This window comes from Protopterus annectens, chromosome 8.part1 (genome assembly GCF_019279795.1).
Source record: "Protopterus annectens isolate FY-2018-M chromosome 8.part1, PAN1.0, whole genome shotgun sequence".
NCBI classification, from domain to species: domain Eukaryota; kingdom Metazoa; phylum Chordata; order Ceratodontiformes; family Protopteridae; genus Protopterus; species Protopterus annectens.
In genome coordinates, this window is record NC_056742.1 from 187,446,282 (window position 1) to 187,452,407 (window position 6,126).

Consider the following 6,126-nt stretch of genomic DNA (forward strand, 5'->3'; position numbering starts at 1 on the left):
GACAGCACATGTTAGTGAGCACGTATATTTCCCCAACACCTGTGAGCCATTGGCCAGCAATATGCAACCGTTCCACCAAATAGCAGAATACCCTGAGGTAGTGGATGCTATAGACTGCATGCACATATGCATCAAAGCACCACCCGGTGAGCGGGGTAGGGTCTACATCAACCGCAAGGGCTTCCCCTCCATCAACTCACAGGTCATGTGCGATGCCCAGGGCATAATAATGAATGTGTGTGCTGGCTGCCCTGGAAGCTATCGCGATTCCCACACCTGGCATCTGACGCAGCTGTACCAGAGATTTGCCAGTGGGGACATCCCTCACGGTCACCTAGTGGGGGTTGCTGGATACGCACTGGAGCCGTGACTGATGACACCCATCAGAAATGCAAACACACCCGAACAGGAACTCCATAATAAGGCACATGCACAGACCAGAATTATAGTAGATCATGTGTTTGGGATGCTCAAGTCACAGTTCTGGTGCCTGGACACATCCAGTGGAACCTTGCAGTACTCACCAGTTACATGTCCCAAGTTGTCCTCGTATGTGCCATGCTACACAATATGATCCAGCGTAAACAGCTGCAGCAGGAACATCACGGGGCAGGGCCACACAGCCACCCACCATTGCCAAGGCCTGCACAGGCACAGAGTGACTCAGAGGAGGAACAACCTGAGCCTGCCCCAGTAGGCAGAAGGAGGCATGCCCAGTATGCCCTGGCCTTGGCAAACAGGCAATGTATAGCACATACACTGATATAATAGGGACACAGAGAATAACACCTCTCTCTGACTCTCACGTACAGTAAAAGGGATGCCAAACATTACACTACCTGTGCCTAACCATGTGTAGGGAGTGTACTATGTGCATCCGACATAGGCAGCCCTGCAGCACCAGCCTCAATACTGGGACACCCACAAGGTAAGTTCATCACACATGCCAGTCAGGGGGGTCACATACCCACCATCAGTCGCAGCCAGTAAGACAGGTGTAGACAAAAACAAACAGAGGCTGTGCTATGGTCTCTGAATGAGGCCTATGGGTAACCCCCCCCCAGGCCTACACAGACAGACAGACTACAGAAGGTCAGGCAATGGGATGTCAGTTCTGAAGGGTAGGAAGTCAAAAACTAATATGTAGGTAATTAAAAGCTAAGATCTGTAGTACATTGGTATGCCTCTAGCCGGCACGATAGGTAAAACTACAGACTGAAATGGAGTTCCCGACATACCAGTACAATCCTAGCAAATGTGTACAAGTGTCAGGTGTGCCCCCATCCGATGTAGGAATGTAGTCACAGTCAGGTGTGCCCCACCCCCAATCCTGTGTAGAAATGTAGAAATAGTCAGGTGTGCCCCCATCCTACGTAGAAATGTAGTAACAGTCAGGTGTGCCCCCCCCAATCCTGTGTAGAAATGTAGAAATAGTCAGGTGTGCCCCTCCCATCCTACGTAGAAATATAGTGACAGTCAGGTGTGCCCCCCCTCCCCACAATCCTGTGCAGAAATGTAGGAATAGTCAGGTGTGCCCCCCCCCATCCTACATAGAAATATAGTAACAGTCAGGTGTGCCTCCATACAATCCTGTGCAAAAATGTAGAAATAGTCAGGTGTGCCCCCACATCATACGTAGAAGCATAGTAACAGTCAGGTGTGCTCTCTCCCAATCCTGTGTAGAAATGTAGAAATAGTCAGGTGTGCCCCCCCCATCCTACGTAGAATAATAGAAACAGTCAGGTGTGCCCCCCCCCACAGTCCTGTGTAGAAATGTAGAAATAGTCAGGTGTGCCCCTCCATCCCATGCAGAAATGTAGTAACAGTCCATGCCAAATGATCAACAGATACCCTGCCGAGACAGCATGCTACCTGTAGGTGTACAACACAAAGGTCAGCACTGCAGTACAAACTATCTGGACTCGATCCACACATTCAATACTGATGGCCATACTGGGCATGCCCACACACAGAGTAATGAAAGCAATGTCAGTCAACAACATACTGAAAGGTCATACTGGACATGCTCACACACTTAAACACATGAAGGCCATGTCTGCAAACACCAGTGGACCAAACATATCTGGCAGCCGCAGATGTTAGTGCAGACACTCCTCAGTATGCACCACACATGCTTTGCAGACACAGTGGATAGGAATACAGGCATATATGTAAGGACAACACACTATATTAAGCCAAAGGTAGACATACATAGATGTGTGGAAGAGGGTGACTGTGACAAGGAGCCACCCAGGGTTCTCCCTCTCAGCACACAGCCAAAGGGCCACAACCACATGATCGTCTGATGTCCCACACTGCAGCTACTAGCCAACTTTATCTGTCAGCATTACAGAGTAGGTGGTGCACTGCACGTGCCAGCTGTGCAACATGACTGCTCAAGGAAGTAGTCATCTAGCAGCTGTATACACCTACCTGTGGAATATGACCCAAGTTGTGCTCACGTGGTGTATTACTCCCTAGATGAATGGGCTATGGCCCATGCACACACAACCCTCTCCATAGCCCCACTATGACAAGCCTGCTGAGGTCATCTACTGTGAAATACACCTTTGGGAGAGTTATATCCCAGTAATGTCTGCGGGGTGTTCCATAACTGCATACTGCTGCAGTGTGATGAACTAGTTAGGTAGGAGCTCTAACCCCAGCCTTGGCAACTGTGTGTGTGTGTGTGTGTGTGTGTGTGTGTGTGTGTGTGTGTGTGTGTGTGTGTGTGTGTGTGTGTGTAGGTATGTGTGCGTGTGTGTCTGTCTGTGTGGAGAGCAATGCGTTTTAGGGTGGTCACACTCCCTACAGTTGAAATGCTCTACTTTGGTAAGGCTGCTGATGTCATCTACCTAGAAATACATCCCTGGAAAAGTTGCGTTCAAGAAATCTCTGTGGCATATCCCATAGCTGCGTACTGCTATCGTGTAATAAAATATTTAAGTAGGAGTTCAATTCCCAGCCATGGCAAGTGTGTCTATGTAGAAAACAATTCTTTTTAGGGTAGTCACTCTCCCTACAATTCAAATGCTCATCTTTGGCAAGGCTGCTGATGTCATCCACCTAGAAATACACCTCTGGGAAACTGCAGCCCAGTAATCTCTGTAGCGTGTCCTATAACTGTGACTTGCTGTAGTATAATAAATTAGTTAGGTAGCTGTTTTAATCCCAGGTATGGAAAGTGTGTGTATGTATGTCTGACTCTGTGTGTGTAGAGAGCAATGCTTTTTAGGGTAGTCACACTCCCTACAATTCAAATGCTCATCTTTGGCAAAGCTGCTGATGTCATCTACCTAGAAATACACCTCTGGAAAAAATATAGCCCTGTAATCTCTGTAGCGTGTGCACATAATTGTGTGCTACTGTAGTGTAATATAGACTTCTGTTAGGGGTTCTATACTCATGCATGTTGGTTGTGGATGTTGTGTGTGTGTTTCAATGTCTGTGTAGGGAGCAATGTGTTTTAGGATAGTCATAATAAGTACATTTTCAATGGCCTACTTTGACAGTCCTGCTGATGCCATCCAATGTGATATACACCTTTGGGGAAAAAGGTCTTTAGTAATCCCTATGGTGCATCCTATAACAGCTCCCTACTGTAGTGTGATAGCAACCACTGCGAGGGGTTCTATACCCACACATGTTGGTTGTGGATGTTTTGTGTGTGTTTCAATGTCTGTATGGGGAGCAATACATTTCAGGCTAGTCACACTCAGTACATGTCTAATGGCCTACTTTGGCAGTCCTGCTGATGTCATCCATTGTGAAATACACCTTTGGGGAAGGAGTACTTCAGTAATCTCCATTGTGTGTACTATAATGGCATAGTGCTGTAGTGTAATAAACTAGTTAGGTAGGGTTTCAACTCCCAGACATGACAGGTGTGTGTGTTTGTAACTTGTATTCTGTGTTGAAGTGTATGTGACACCTGGGCCCAATGCAAGCTGGGTTTTGCAAATGTATTTTCTGGTGGCCCTATATCACAATGCCCACTGTAAAGAGATAACAGGTATGAAATAGCCGAGAGGCTGGGGTGCAAATCCATACCCATACATGTGTCATCACAGTCAGGCAATCACAGTTTTCAACCCCAGTATTACCCAGACCACACTCTCAACCCATGTCACATACATACACACACACACACATACACACACACACACACACACACACACACACACACACACACACACACACACACACACACACACACATGCCGAGGAAACAGCCAATATGTGTGTAGTACACTGCATATTGATGACTGATAGTAACTATGGAATGATTGCAGTGACCTACAGAGGGTATGGCACCCTGTCCATATGTCCAATAGGTACATACATGCAGACAGTGCACCTTCCCCATTTCGCCCACTGGACACCTGCAACACCTGTTTTGCCATCACATGTGACCCACAAAGGACATACCATGCCTGAAAACATGCCCTGTATGGACAGATACCACTGTCACCAGGGAATGCCATTAGCATGCTATCAATGTAGGTGCAGGGATAACCTGCTGTCCATTACCAGTTCCTGCCATAGGTGGCCAAGACTGGCACATCTAATGATAATCTGTTAACACAACATGTGCCCGACACCCCCAGGTACAGTTGCACATGTCACTGAACATGCATGTGGGAGGTGTGCACATCCCAGACACTGTCCATGTCATGGACTAGGGAACACATACATTGCAAGTGAAGCACAGCATTGGCCATACACAATAGCCACCCAGGTGACTGGATGGTGGATACAATACCCACCTGTGTGGGAAAATGCAGAAACCACAGGCCTGAGTCAAAATGCAGGCCATTGTCATGTGGCCTGATGCCAAGGTATATCCATCACCTAGCCTTTTATAGCCATCTGGCACAGTCAGCCACTACATACCTGTGCAGAAATGCACCCATGCATGTCAGTACTGTCACCCTGTGTGTTTGTGTGTGTGTTGTATGATGCGTATAATCACATCCACACACACTGCCACCCCCAGTGACATACTGAAACATGCTGTCTGATGTCAGACACCTCCCCATATCCTTTACTCATATAACCTCCATATGACCCATGTGGTGCATGTGATACCTACACAGTAATGTGTTGTGGCAATCTCACTAGTGATAAGCTGCATCCTTGGCCCTGCCAAGTGTGTAAGTGTGTGTGCATCCCTTTGAGAGTGTGGCTGTGTTGATGCTGGCACCTGTTCATGCAGACAGGCATGTATACGTCACCTACCGTATAGCTACCATATCCCTGTTGCAGATGTCACTCACCATCACATTTATGTTCTGCGGACTCCACAACGGGTAACCTATGTGGTGCATCCAACAACTGCATAGGACTGTGATAGCATTAAATAGTCATCAGGAGTTTGATACCCTGTGCTGGTATGTGTGTAACACAAACATACTTAGGTTTTACTCTCCCACCCCTCCCTGACTTGTTGATGCCTCTGTCTCCCTCTCTCACTCCCTCACTGGTGGATGTGGAGACCTATACCTGCTTTTCCTAGGCAGCCACATGTGCATTTTAGGTAATGCTCATGATCAGCTGATGGGCCCTGCACTAATTGCAGCCCTCCCCTAGCTGATTGCCTGTGGAACAGCTGTGGTAACATTCCCATAACCAATTGCATAGGAACACACTCCAATATCTAGGAACATCATGTTTGTGTTGCTCCTTTTCATTCACTGTGAGCAGGAACTCATTCTGTTGTTTGGCAAACAGCACCCCAGATGGAGTGGGGATTTACCTCTGACAACATACACTGTGGAAACAGGCCAACACACAGGAGGGGGGTGTGCCTGACCTGACTACAGACTGTAAGTGCTGCTATACTGCATTCGGAGTATTGTTGATTTAACAGGGTGTGTGCAGATATGGCTGTCCTACATGTATTAATACCTGCTATTTCAGTAGTATGTTTATGAGGACTCCCCATCTGTAGGGCCATCTGCAGAGTGGGCAGTGTGTGGTGCCTTTGGTGTCATGTGTTACCCACAGAACATGTATCTGTGAACTGCAGAAGGTAGTGTGAGGATTGCAGTCTGTAGATGGTGAACGCCATGAAAGTTAATGACTTCATATCCCTCATAGGACATATGTTGCAACAAACCCTGTTACA